Source organism: Myotis brandtii, unplaced genomic scaffold (genome assembly GCF_000412655.1).
Source record: "Myotis brandtii unplaced genomic scaffold, ASM41265v1 scaffold85, whole genome shotgun sequence".
Taxonomy (NCBI): domain Eukaryota; kingdom Metazoa; phylum Chordata; class Mammalia; order Chiroptera; family Vespertilionidae; genus Myotis; species Myotis brandtii.
Window position 1 is genome coordinate 622,435 of NW_005371454.1, and position 15,129 is coordinate 637,563.

Below are 15,129 nucleotides of genomic sequence, written 5' to 3' on the forward strand. Positions count from 1 at the left end.
CACCATCCACATCCCTCTTAAAGACTTCCAGTTTCTTTTCAAAAGCCTTTATGTAACCAAACATAACATCAAGTGTCTTGCCAGTTCCTTGTAATTTAACATTTAAGTCATTCAAATGTTCACAAAAATTGTAAATGGAAGATTATAAGAGAGGGTTTCGCGTGCCAGCAAAAGTTACTGGCGTGCCATGTTTGGCACACGTGCCAGGGGTTGCCCACCCCTGTCCTAGGGCAATGCAAACTAAGGAGAAAATAAACAAGTGGGACTACATCAAAATAAAAAGCTTCTGCACAGCAAAAGAAATCATCAATAAAACAACAAGAAAGCCCACTGCAAGGGAGGACATATTTGTCAATGTTATATACGATAAGGGCCTAATCTTCAAAATTTATAGGGAACTCATCTTAACAAAAGGAAGATAAACAATCCAGTCAAAAAATGGGGCAAAGGACTTAAATAGGCACTTTTCAAAAGTGGACATACAGACATCCATGAGACATATGAAAACATGCTCAAAGTCACTAATCATCTGAGAGATTCAAATCAAAACAACAATGAGGTACTATCTCACACCTGTCAGAATGGCTATCATCAACAAATCAACAAATGACTACTGCTGGTGAGGATGTGGAGAAAAAGGAACCCTCTTGCACTGCTGGTGGGAATGCAGACTGGTGCAGCCACTGTGGAAAACAGTATGGAGTTTTCTCAAAAATTTAAAAATGTAACTCCCATTTGACTCACTAATCCCACTTCTAGGAATATATCCCCAAAAAATCAGAAACACCAATCAGAAAGAACATATGTACTACCCCTATGTTCATAGCAGCACAATTTACAATAGCTAAGATTTAGAAACAGCCTAAGTGCCCATCAGCGAGATGAGTGAATTAAAAAGCCATGGTACCTCTACAAGTACACAATGAAATGCTACGCCACTGTAAAAAAGAAAGAACTCTTACCATTTGCAACAGCATGGATGGACATGGAGAGCATTATGCTAAGCAAAATAAGTCAGTCAGAAGAATATAAATATCACATGATCTCACTTATTTGTGGAATATAATGAACAACATAAACTGATGAACAAAAATAGATCCAGAGGCAGAGAAGCATCGAACAGACTGTCAAACCTCAGGGGGAAGGCAGGGTCGGATGGAGGGGGGTAAGATATCAACCAAAGGACTTCGATGCATGAATATAAGCATAACCAGTGGACACAGACATGGGGGGTGGTGAGGGCAGGTGCTGGGGTGTGGGAGAGGTAAATGGGGAAAAAGGAGACATATGTAATACCATATATAATACTTTAAACAAAAAATAATTAAAAAAGAGAGAAAAGTGAATTTAACTCTGTTAATAATGAGGAAATTACGAAAAGATAATCTTATCTGTGATTGCTGCAACTCATCATATCAACATAAACCACACATACCCAACATGCATAATTGAAGAAAAAATACTAGTAAAAAAAATTAAGGATGCTGTCTTAGTCTTTTCTGACTGCTATAACAAACGTATCATTAACTGGGTTGCTTATAAATAACATAAATTAATTTCTCACAGTTCTGGAAACTAGGAAATCCAAGATCCTGGTGCTGGCAGATTTGGTGTCTAGTGCGGGCTTGCTTCTTGATTCATAGATAGCTTTCTTCTCACTGTAACCTCACATGTGAAAAGAGACAAAGGGGCTCTCTGCGGTCTCCAAATGCTATCACATTGGGCTTTAAGATTTAACATGTGAATTTGTTGTGGACACAAACATTTAATCTATAGCAGATGCCATAACATATATTGTTGGCCATTAGAAATTTCTGATTTTTCATTTCATGTTGTACTGTAAGAGCCAGTTGCAATAAATGACATTGGGCCTCAAAGTTGGCCTCAATCATATTTGTCCAGCCTCAGTTGAAGATAATTTTTAGAAGATAAGCCTTAATTTATCATTTTTACTGAATTACATAATAAGAATTAAATCTTCTTTAGAAACCATGAATCTAGATGGTTCCTAACACATTAATTTTGGGGTATTAGTGGGGAGTAAACTGCAGGTAACCTATGAAGAAAGGAGTATGTTTGGGACCATGTCATGCCAAGGGTAATGTCAAATATAAATGAAAATATGAAGCATATATGGAGAAAAGTCTGTGTCAAACACAGGAAATTTGGGAGCATATATATCAAAAGAAACAGTGAGACAATGAAATGATGATAAAATGAAAAAAAATGAGTTTGTTAAATAAGAAATATAAAGAAATAGAGGTAAGAGAGCGGCAAGATCAGATAGGAAAAATAGTTTGTTCGTTGGCTCTTTGAATTACTGCTCTGTCAACCTCTGTATTAGTCAACAAAATTCATGGACAATAAAGTTGCTGCCTTTGTCCACAAATCCTTGGGTGAGTCTTTGAGATCCTGCTTAGAGCATCTGTTAAATGCCAAGTTTGGCAATGTATTAGAGTTACAACACCTGTTTCTTTCAAGACACAAAGTTCCTATAGGTCACTGTGCAAGCATTTCTCTAAAGGTGACTTGACAACAGTAGTCCCATTATTGACATCCTTTCTAGAGTCATTTGACTTCTTTTTTTGTTATACTTGTAGCTATTTTTTAAAACATTTATATTGACTTTTGGAGAGAGAGGAAGGGGAAGGAGAGAGAGAGAAACATTGATGTGAAACATTGATCAACTGCTTCGTACACGCCTGCTACTGGTGATCTGGCCCACAACCTGGGCACAGGACAATGCCCAACCCACTGAGTCACACAGTATTTGTTTTTTATATCCCTTGAGGATTCATCACCTTCCAAAGTGGAGGAAATTTTTTTCTCTAGTACAGTACAGCATCTAGTGGAAATTCTACTGATATAATCCTGAAATGGCCTTGCAAAAAAATCCCCTTTTTTGGGGAAAAAAATATACCAAATAAAAAGACATAACATATATATTCAAGGTTATAGTGTTCATATCTTCTAGAAGGCTTGATCCTCTTGAGGTGCCACTGTTGCCAACTTTAATAATTCTAGGAAGCATGCAAAACAACCAACCAAGACAGCATTTTAAGGTCTTGTTCTTTCTTTCATTCTTTTAACTTTTTTTATTCTTTTGAGAAAATCAGAATGGTTCTCTGTTTGAAAATAAATTCCCATTTAAATAGCAGTTCTTGGAAAAAAATCAGTAAATCCAAAGAATTAGTGGTGTTATCTGGGCAGTTGGCCATTCACCCTTATGTTATTGAGACTTACATTACATTTGGTGATAACACCAGCTGGTCCATTTTCCCATCTGTCAGGAGCCACTCAAATTATTTCCAAAGAGAAACATTTTGGGATTCCCAAGCGTGCTATGCCAAAAGATAAAATGTGAACTCTAAGTGGAAAACAGGAAGAATGAAAAGTTCCCTGAAGGAACTTTTAAGTCACCAAAAATTAATGAGGTGTGATTAAATTGCTAGTATCCATTTGAGTTACTAATGAATAAATATTGACCAATCATCATTCTATTCACTGTGTGCTCCTCAGTTTAATAATGAGTGTCCATCCCTACTCACTGAGATTGCTCAAATTGTAGCCTCAGTCCCATCTTGATTAAGATCTTGACCAAGGCTCATGACATTAGCCTCATACCCAGGTCTGTCAAATATATTACCTCTCTAATCCTTGTATCTGATGTGACAAGGGTTTGCCTAGCTTTGACATGCCTACTTTTGAATTTTATAAATGAGTTGGTTTCTGTTGTTTCCTATTTTGCATGCAGGATTTTTTGAAAAATAAGGTTAGTTTGCTTTTTATCAATAAAGCCCTCACAGACCTTAACTCTAATCCTTCACAGATGGCTGTTCAACCTCGCTCCTCTTCATATCCAGTCTACCTGAGTCATTTGGGAAGGGATGCTGAGATACAGGAAGGGATGCTAAGGCAATTTTGGATTCCTGAGGTCTTCTTCAATATTCCATGAGTGACAGCTTATAGATCCCCTCCAGCAGCCTTTTTTACGGGCAGATCTGAAGAAGCGCTGAGGCAGAAGCACCTCACAAAAAGTCAGACAAAAGGACAACACCTTTATAGTCCCACCCTCTGTTTCACTAGTATGAAGCACATTAGGGCAGTATACAGAATACAGGAGTTTCTCCATTGTGTACACTATACTTTATTTCCCGTGTTACCTAATCTTTCTGCTTTCCCACTTGTAGAATGGAGATAATACATCTGCACATGGGGTTGGGTGAAGAGTAAATTAATTCATACATTTAATACTTAAAACAGGTCTGGCACAAAGAAAGCACTTAACCATTATTATTATTATTATTATCATCATCAACATTAATACTGTAATTAAAAGATTAAAATACACAAAAAGATTAACATTGACTAACTATGGATAAGGGAGTAGTGGAGTTATAGGTACATCCTTTAAATTTGTTTTTACTTTCCTAGCTTAAGTTCCTTAATAACATTGTTTATATAATCATGGAAAGTTAATAATTGTTATTTTTAAGGTACTAATAATTCTGAGGAGTAACTCACTAAAAGGTGAGTTTTTCTTGGATCCAAGAAGAGTTGTAGATATGATCAAAAGAACCTGAATGATTATTTTAAAGGTATTAAATGTGTGAATAATTTCCACATTGTACAATCTGCAGAAAAGCACACAGGAATGTAAAATCACAAAATCCAAAGACAGACACCATTCTATTTTTGTCATAATATAATTCCAGGATGCTGCTGTAAACCATATGCACCTGGGTTATGTATAGTGGTGACTTGATGGAGGCAGTGCTGCCCCCTCAGGACTTTTTCAGCCCCATTTCCCCGAAAATCTCTCATGCAGGACTATCAGCAACACTAACACTGTGGTAGAGTCTTCACCCCAAGGAGGAAAATTCTTTCATGCTGCCCCTTTATCAGACTTTCTTTGCAATCAACTTCTCTTAATATCTCTCTCTCTCTCTCTCTCTCTCTCTCTCTCGTTCTCCTTTCTTCCCAGTCAAAGCTAAAAGAATAATAACCAGGGAGGAGAGAAGATGGACGCTGAATAGGCACACCTTTCTTGCAGCTCCTCCCAGGGTCACACTAGAAATAAAACTAAAGTGGAGAGTATACACCCAGAATTATCAACTGAGGTCACAGGAGACCCAGAGACTTTATACTCCTGATTCCACCTAAAGCTCTTTCAGAAACAGACTTTTGAGTGATTAAGATTGACAGCTGGCTGGCAGATGAAGGTGGGTGGAGGCAGAGTCCAGAGAACCTGGGAAAGTTTGCTGACCCAACCCTGCTTTCTACCCATGTGAGAGTTGATACAAACTCCAGGTCTAACTGAGGAGGAGACTTATATCAAGGAAGGACAGAAAACACCTGGAGACCTGTAGGAAAGGAGAGGTCAAGAGAGGGGCTGACCCAGCTTCCAGGGGCAGCAGGCCAAACATGAGGATAGAGCTCTTGGCTACGGGAGGGTCTGCTCCCTCAGAAGATAGAAGCCCAAAACCCAGGATTATCTCCACAGCCTGGAGCACCAGAGCGGAGACCAGTGGCCCATGTAACATTCAATGGTGAAAGGTGGCAGCACTACTGGCCACCCAGAAGTCTGGAGCCAGTCATGAAGCATAGTAACCTCCATCTTGTATAAAACTGCTGTTTGAACTCTCTGCTATTGTTAGATAGTCCCTTGTTCCACAAACTTTGTCATTTTTAGGCAGTCTCTTATTCTATGTAACAGTTTTAGTTTGAATAATAGAAAAAGATAAAAACTTAACTGTCTGACCTTGCAAGCTAGCCATCTAATGTAATGGACTAATACTGATAATAATTCTCATATTCTTATGCCAAATGTTTGTTCTTTATGTATCCAAGATTACAAACTGTCTGTAATAACAATAACACAGAGCCCTTTGTAAAATCTGCAAAGAGCCTGAAAGGTAAAGGGTGTCCCAAAATTCACGCAAGAAGTTATTTTGATAGCAAACACAGGTTTATAATAAAAATTGTAAATTTTTTATTGATTCATAAAGTATACAGTATAGGGTTATGTATGGAATAGCATATCGGGTAAATGGATTATCATGTCGCGATAGCAAGCACCATTAACTGTTATTGCCTGAGCAGCCGCATTTTCGAAGAATGGTCCCATGATGCCTCCAGCCCCAAATCCGCACCAAATAGTGACACGTTGTGGATGGCTTGGTTATCGACAAAATTGTCGCATTTGGGGTTCAGAAAATCCACGAGTGATTGTTGAGAAACAAATGCATCCACAATGTGTCACTGTTTGGTTCGGATTTGGGGCTGGAGGCATCATCGGACCATTCTTCTTCAAAAATGCGGCTGCTCAGACAATAACAGTTAATGGTGCTTGCTATCGCGACATGATAATCCATTTACCCGATATGCTATTCCATACATAACCCTATACTGTATACTTTATGAATCAATAAAAAATTTACAATTTTTAATTATAAACCTGTGTTTGTTATCAAAATTACTTCTTGCGTGAATTTTGGGACACCCTTTATAAATAGAGGGAACTTCCTCTATTTGTTTGCTCAGAGATTTGGAAGAGACACCTCCCTCTGGGCCACACACAATAAAGGACTCCTAATTAATTGGCTCATTAAGGTGTCTTGTATCTCATTCGCTGATTTATGATACAACATTTGGAGGCCCCCACAAGATAAGAGACAGGTGCCTACCCACACCTAGTCTTGGACGCCTGGGATGGACGGCCTCCCCTGCCTGGCTGCCAGGCCCTGAGGATCTCTAGGGGAGATGCCACCTGATGAAGTTCCAGGGCCTCAGAGACGCTTCTCTGTGGTTGTGACAGCCAGACAAGGGACACCTGACATGCCCCTGCATTCCTTTGGAGTCATCAGAAAAAACCTCTGGAGGTAAGGGAATTCAAATTCAATTAAGAAATTTTGAGTTCACTTTGCAGTTTGTTTGCTTGGGACTAGCCATTTTGCTACCAAGAAGGGGACTGGATGCAGTCTTAACTCCTCCGGTAAGTTCTCACCGAGACATTGGTAGAGAATTTTGTTCTGGGGCGTGGGTGCCAGGAGTGCCCCCATGTCCATTTGGGGAGTTGGAGAGTGTTTCAGTTACCTGCTCAGCTCTCATCCGGGCTAGTCTACTGAGAGAGTGAGAGTATGGATGTTTGTCTGTCTGTCTTGGCATAATTATCGGTTCACTAACTGGTCTATAAATATAAGTGTGAGAGCCTGCGTAGAAGCGAAAGCTACTTTGTGCCGTCTGGCTGTACACATGAGAGTATTTGTTAACTCTTTCTGTTGTTTAATTTGCTTAAAGATAGGACAAACCCCACTTTAGTGGGAAGCCTAATTGTGTATAGTAAGGCTGAATGCTGTGACGAACTGCAAAAGTCTCTAGCAGCTGCTGAGATTTATTTTTCTCAGAGTCTTTTGCTCTCCATCAAGGAGGGAATCAGCGCACTTAAATTTCTGTCTATGTTTGTATACTAGGGGCTTTTAATTTGCTCTCCCCTGATTTGTAATTTTACTGTATTAGGTTGAAATTTTGGAATTCTGGGGTAGATTTAAAGGTATAAATTTGTAAAGGGTTTAGCCCAGAAAAAACAAAGGCCAGCTAGGTTCCACGATTGCTTGTAAGAAAAGCAAGAGAGAAGTCTTTTCAAGTTAACTATTTGCAACAAAGTAGTAAATTTCAAGGAACAGAGGACTTATTTACAGTTTTCTTATCTCCCCTCTGGCTGATGGAGGTTTCCAAGAAAAACTAAGTTTGCCTCCAAGCCTGGTAGGGCGGGGCTACTGGGTGCTTCTTGGGATGAGTCAGAATGTTCAAGCAGAGAGAAAAGAATGTTAGAGTAAAAAATGCTAAAATGACTGCCGTATTTTTATGATTTTCCTGGATAAACTGCTTTGTGGGCTGCCTTTTTCAGCCTTGCTAGCAAACAGAGAATCATGTGATCCCAGGACCTGTGGCCTGCCTGCCCTTCCTGATAGATTTACAGTGGGTCTCTATCAGGAACAGCATCCGCTCTGACTAGAGGGGGACTGCCAGCAGAGGTTATCTGCGTGGCCCTGGGCATGAAGCCAGATTTGGCACCAGCAATCTCCCAAAGGGGGCACTTAAGGGCTAGTGCCGGAGTGGGAGAGGAAGGGAGCTGAAACTGCTCCAGAGTGGGTATGAGATAAGTTAGTGGTGGTGGGAATCACTAGGTAGGGTGGTAGGCTCTCAGCCTGATGAGATAGAGGAACCCAAGGCTGGGGGACCAGGGGATGGTTGGGGAAATCAGGAGTGGTAAAGGAGGAGGGGGATTAGAGATCCTCCATGGGCTTAGAGTGAAAAAGGAAGAATCTGGGAGGGAGAGCGGCTGTTACAGAGGTTATGTGTCCTTAAGTGTAAAAAGCCTGGATGTACAGAATCTCAGACCACTTGACTTGTTTCCCCTACTAGGACAGAGTAAATGGTTAATGCAGAAAGGGGAGACATTAGCGGGGAGAGCAGGGAGAAATAGATTTTTGTTTATTTTGCTGGCTACAAACCACTCTGCTGGTGTCCTTGGTTTCTCACTTATCTGAGCTGTGCTGGACTTAAGGCCATAAGTTGCAAGGTGCAGTGAATCTTTCTCTGCCCCGTTTTGTTCTCTTTAACCCTTCCAATTCTAAATTAGACCAATACAATATACTTGAAATTACATAAGGAAGAATATAGCAGTTTTTACTAGACAAGTTTTAATTTACTTGCTCTTAGTTTTTATTACAGAAGTAAGGTCCCTTATACTTTGTTGAAGTTATATTTTCTTAAAAGTAAAAGTACATTTAAAGTGTATTCATAAATGTTAATCTAAGAATGAGGAATTACTAAGTAGAAGGTCTGAGGCATGGTTGTGCATTTTTAAAGGACATAGAAAAGAAGGTTTAAAGGCTAATTTGAAAATGTGAAATTTATAAAGGTTGAGTATATAACAAGAAGAAAAAGAGAAATGTTAAAAGGAAATCTAATTAGTGTTATCATAATCATCTATTCATGAGCCCTGTCTACCCTGGTTATATATCTTGTATGTCTTGTTTGGCTTGCCGTTTTCAGTTATTTATTAGGACCCTCCTAGAGGACATAACCTGTTCTTTCCCTTCCTCCCTCACTCCTGATACTGACAGCATCTGCAACTGGATTAAATATCTTTTCTTTCAGGAGGCCCTCCAGGCTTTCAATCCACAAAAAATTTCCTACACATCCTTGTCATCCTCTGCCTTCTTTTCCAGGCCGACCAAGAGTCATTTTTCTCCATAGGTCGAACCCCAGCCTCCGGGAGGGAGGACTACTACAGCAGTAGTCTGTGGTTTTCTCCAAAACTCCCACTTTTTCTATTTCTCCCCTCTATAGGAATTGTCTTCCTCTGACTCACAATAGGAAAGGGAGACAAGCAAAAGGCCCTGGGATCTGTGAAAGTGGCCAGGGATGAAGCTGGTAAAGTTTCCCATTTGCAAATGTGCTGAAAGGGTTCAGGACTACAAGAGCAGCTGCCAGTACCTGTTGCTGCTGGGAGAGGAGGGGATGATGTCCCCTTCCAGTGCCTTGAACTCTCACAGAGAAGCTGAAAGATTTAACACCTTAGACTAAGGGGTGGGCCAAGACACCTGGTTGGGGGGAGCAGATGCCCTGTTCTTACTTACAGAGAAGCCTGTGGGAAAGGTCAAGGTCCCTGCCAGGAAAGAGGACAGGTGAGAAAGCAAGGACCTGATGCCCAAGCCATCACCAGAGCACTTTGCTATGTGCAAAGTTGTCTCTCCCTGCAGCCCTGGCTGTGTTTGACTCGCCACTAGGAACCAAGCAGTGGTAAGAGACAGGGATAGCAGGGCCCTTTAACTGATAAACAGGGTTAACAGGAGAGGGTAAAGGGAAGACATTTTCCATAGACCGGAAAGCCTTCAGGATTTTCAGATGCTTCTAGAGAAGAGGGGTCTGACTGAGGGACTAGCCGAGACCCCATTAGGTTAGGAGGATTGGAGGCTGCATATTGAACTTATAGACTACCAAGGTCCAAGCCCAGTTGTATAGGGGTTAAGCTGCCTGTGTATAGCAAAACAACTTTCTCCCATGCCAGAATATATTTTAGGGAAATTGGACAGACTGTGTTCGTGGCTAGAAAGAAGAACCAGCCGCCACACATAGCCCTGACAGTGGCCTGCAGACAACTGTATAATAGACTTAGATAATGCCTGCGTCTTCATGGACATGACTCCAGAGAGACAAGGACAGGTTTGCTTTGTGTGGGAAGGTCAAGTATAGACTTTAGTCACCTCCCTGAGATATTTGTATAGCCCTACCATGTGTCATGTTTGGTAGCAGAAGATTTAGCTGCCAGAAGCGGCTACAGTACCAATGTTGTACTTCATTATGTAAATATATTACATTAACCTTTAATTCTCTTGTAGATTTGAATGCAGTTGCCAAAACGGCAGGTTCCCAAATGGGTAAAGAAAAATACCCATCAGGTTTTGGTCTCTATTGAGAGATAGTATACTGCCTTACACGCCTGTGTGACCATGCTCATGTCAGGAGTGGCACAAACCTCAACTTTAGGAAATTGAGGGAGGCCTATATAGAACAGAGGGGAGTGGTAAGTACCAGCCCTCTGTCACAGGAATTACAGACCCTGTGAGGTCCTGTGACATATGAGACCCTATGAAAGGATAAAGCTCATGTGGTGGAGCTACTCCCTTAGTCTGTTCTGAGAGGGCGTGTCACATCTCCCAGAGATCATATGTAGTTTAAGGGCAAGTCAAGTAGGGGGAACCCTACTGCAGGGACAGCTATGACTATCTATTTGAGTGTAAACACATTTCAAATTTCTTCTTGCCATTTAAAGACAGTTACTGTTTTGTTATAATACATTTAGAAAAATATTACTCTGAAGAATCCATAAAAAGGACTTACAAGGAAAATCAGAAGATCTTAAAGATGGTCAGTATATTTTTCCCTTATATAATTCCTCCAAAATTTGGAAATGCTTAATAAATCATGGCAATACATTTCTTTGCATAAATTCAATAAGACCGGTTTCCAATAGTGGTTTTATTGACTGAAAACTTTGACTGGAGTATCATGTTTTAAAGAGCCCTATCTGAACTCTGAAGACTTGAAGCCAATAAGAGTGCCACAGAGAAAGCCTGGTATCCTGCTTGGTAGCCCTGAAAACAACTGGCGCTAGAGCATCAGGCCCATGCCCTACCATCACTGGTGGTTAGTCAGAGTAGAAGGAGAGCAAAAAGGGCACCTCTGCGTCCCTGCAGAACCCCCACACACTCTACGCCACAAGGAGTAGGAGGGCTGCTGAGATAGGCCTTGAAGCCTAGGGCGTGGGCCCGAGTGGAGTCGCTGCAGGTGAGGGATTCACCTAACTCAGGAGATACTGCAGGCAGGCCTGACCGCAGCTGGATGGCTTGGCTTCCTGGGCCAAGGGGCACATTAAGATTCAATCATGAAATTCCGGCAAAGATAGTCAGTTACCATTCTTATTGTGATTATGTAAACGATCAGGCCAAATTGAATACAATAGATACATTAGTCTTAATTTAGTTCTTTTAATAAACGTAAGGGTAATTTTGAGGAGAAAAATTCTATTTCAGTAGAAGTTATTAAAACTTAAATGTTTTCTTTCCCTTCCACTAGACCATTTGTTGTAACTCTTGCTATTCTAATGGCTCAATAATACTAAATTTTATAATACAGTTTTTCTTTGCCAGGTCACAAGCCCACCTCCTTCTGTGCCCAGGCCTCATCGTCCCTCTGACAGACAGCAAGGATCTCTTGGCTCTGAAAGAAAACTGTGTCCCCCTTCAGCATGGACGTAGTTAGAGGAGCCCACAGACGTCCATTTTCCCTGAAAGAATTCAGAGCCAGGATCCTTGAGGTAATATATTAGGCAGTAAGACAGACATGAGCAGAGCAAAGACGATGGGCCAACTAGCACTACCAAATGTAACTAAGTCTTTCCACCTCTATGTATGTGAAGCAAGGGGACTCCCCAGAAGCAAGAGGAAACTAGACTGCAGATGAAGTCACCTAGGAGGCTGCCCTAAAACCAGTGGGGCCTCTACAGTTTGTAGTGACTCTTCCAGACCCTGACCTACCCATCTCACCAGCTTACACAGAAACCCAATCTAGAAAAGCTGAAATCCATAACCCCATAACCAATCTTTACTCAAGTTCTTACAGGCTTTACAGTCTACCCAGAAAGTAATCCAGAAGCACGTCTGAGACGCTCTGCCTGTACCAATGTCAGATCCAGTTCAACCCTTTCACCTAGGTGACTCTGTTTGGGTAAAGAAATTTACCACCCAAGGATTAACTCCTACCCAGAGTGGACCACATACCATCATCCTGACCACCCCCAAGGTCAACGGGATCCCAACATGGCTTAAGGCAGCACAGGCAGAAGGATTCTCTAAAGATAAAACTTTCACATACGCCGCATTATTAATTATCTTTATAGGACTTAGTACAGAAAACCTCAAAGCTGAGTAGGTTAAAAATGTTAACAACCCCCAAGAGTCAATGATTTGACTCATTTACATAAAACCAGTGGGGAATGAAGCAGATTAACCTCCATCTTGTATAAAACTACTGTTTGAATTCTCTGCTATTGTTAGATAGTCCCTTGTTCCACAAACTTTGTCATTTTTAGACAGTCTCTTATTCTATAAAATAACTGTTTTAGTTTGAATAATAGAAAAAGATAAAAACTTAACTATCTGACCTTGCAAGCTAGCCATCTAACATAATGGACTAATACTGATAATAATTCCCATATTCTTATGCCAAATGTTTGTTCTTTATGTATCCAAGATTATAAACTGTCTGTAACAATAACTCACACAGAGCCCTTTATAAAATCTGCAGACAAAGAGCCCGAAAGGTGTAAATAGAGGGAACTTCCTCTATTTGTTTGCTCAGAGATTTGGAAGAGACACCTCCCTCTCGGCCGCACACAATAAAGGACTCCTAATTAATTGGCTCATTAAGGCATCTTGTATCTCATTTGCTGATTTACGATACAACAGTCAGAGTTAAAGTTGAAGATACAAGGGTTTTGTTTTTGTTTGTTTGTTTTAAAAAAAACCCAAAGCACAGGAAATTTGTTTACAGCTACTCACCAAAGGCTTTGGTGGAGGGAGGGCAGTGTAGACTCAAGGTGACTAAAGAGAGGCTGGGGTGGGAAGCATTGGGGGTGATGTGGAAAAGCAGCAGTGGGGAGCCCTGCATTTGATAGTACCCCCCAAAGTCAAAATGGCCATTTTACCTGAGAGGTGCTAGCCCCTCCCAGAAGCCACAGCTCTGGAAAAGGAAAAAAACAAACAAAAACACCCTAGGCGATAAAGCCCACCACACCCTCAGGAGCCCTGCCTGCCATTTACTCCGCATCTCCACCTTTGCAGAGGCGACAGTACCAGAGGCCAAGCCTATGAGTTTGAATAGTCTTAGGAAACATCAGTGACTGGATTGGGTTTGGGGCCATCCACCTCACTATCCCAAGAGCCTGACTGGTGCTTCCTACCCATGTGTGAATTGATACAAACTCCTGATGTTCAGCTGATCCCAATGGACTGCATATGAGGATCTCCACCCAGCCAAGGGCAGGGACATATTCTGGGTCACTCTCAGAGGAGTAGCTCTAGGACAGGGAAACACACTCATTGCTTTCCCTGAAATCTGAACAGCACCTCCCCCACACAGGAGACCCAGAGACTCTATACTTCCGATTCCACCTAAAGCTCTTTCAGAAACAGACTTTTGAGTGATTAAGATTGACAGCTGGCTGGCAAGTGAAAGCGAGCGGAGGCAGAGCCCAGAGAACCTGGGAAAGTTTGCTGACCCAACCCTGGACCCTGTGCTGCTAACAAACCAGCCTTAGAGAACAGCTTACCCTTTCCCATGCCCAGCCAAGACCTGTGGAGATAGACACAAACTGTGGAGCTTCAAACAGTTTTTGACAGTGGTAAGCACCTAAGTTCTTCCCAGGAAGCCCAGAATTGGCAGACAGAACAGTCAGCTATAGTCATCAGAAGAACAGGATCCAAAGGGCGATCCCATGGGGCACTAAACTCTATTGAAACAAACATCACTACACTTTTTTTCTTTCCTTTCTAAATTCATCTTCTTTATCTATCTGCTTTATTGATTTATTATTTTAGTCTCTATTGTTTCTTTCATATATCTATTTTTTCTTTCTTTTTTCTACTCTATCTTTTTTTTCTCCTGCTTTCTCATGTTTCCTTTTCTTATTTTGTGTCTATCAGCTTTCTCCTCTATTTTATTTTTCAAATTTTTCTCTCTTTTATTTTATACTATTTCCTTCCCCTATTCTTTATTCTTATTTTATTTATTACATCTCTGCCCCTTCATATTCCTTTTAATTCCCCCTTTTCTCCCCTTGTATATTTTTTCTTTCTTTTCTTCTATCATTTTTACTCTCTTCTTTTAATTAATTCTTATTTTGTGGTTGCTTTTAATGTTTTTGTAGGGGTCTTGTGTATGTTTTTCTTTTGTTTCTTTTATTTTGTTTTGCTGTATTTTGTTCTATTCTGTCAGCACCACCACAACAACTCACACGATGTGCAATGTGGTCTGAGATGCGCCTCACAACCAGCCAGCCTGAGAAGAGAATCCATCCATGAATGGGACCATAGCATTCAAGATCCAATTGCAATAGAAGAACCCAAATAACTCAAGGGGAATTCCTAGAACATCCAGCTCAGGAAATCTAAGAGAGTATACAACTGGGTCCCACAAAACACCTACTACATAAGACCACCCCAGGAAGATTGAGAGGCATAGCAGTTTATTCTAATACATAGAAACAAATACAAAGGGACAGCAAAGATGGCAAGAAAAAGAAACAGCCCAGAAAAGAAAGAAAAGGAGGAATCACTAGGAAAGCAACTAAATGAAATGGAGGCAAGCAATTTGTCAGATAAAGAATTCAAAGTAATGGTTATAAGGGTGCTCAAACAACTTAGTGAGAAGTACAAAAAATTTAATGAAGACATTATGGAACCTAATGGAACTACACCAGCATAAAAAAGAGGTAGAAATCATGTATAAGACTTAAGTGGAAATGAAGAAAGTCATAGCTGAAATAAAAAATACCCTGGA

At 40.8% G+C, this 15,129-nt stretch overlaps 1 long non-coding RNA gene across 1 annotated transcript in view; it reads left to right on the plus strand.

Annotated features, from left to right (window-relative positions):
- LOC106724504 overlaps positions 1 to 10,975 on the plus strand; it is a 22,331-nt gene extending 11,356 nt beyond the window's left edge. Inside the window, exon 3 of the long non-coding RNA XR_001360318.1 lies at positions 10,892 to 10,975. This is a non-coding gene — a long non-coding RNA (uncharacterized LOC106724504). The remainder of the gene's footprint in view (positions 1 to 10,891) is intronic.
- The last annotated feature ends 4,154 nt before the right edge of the window (positions 10,976 to 15,129 follow it).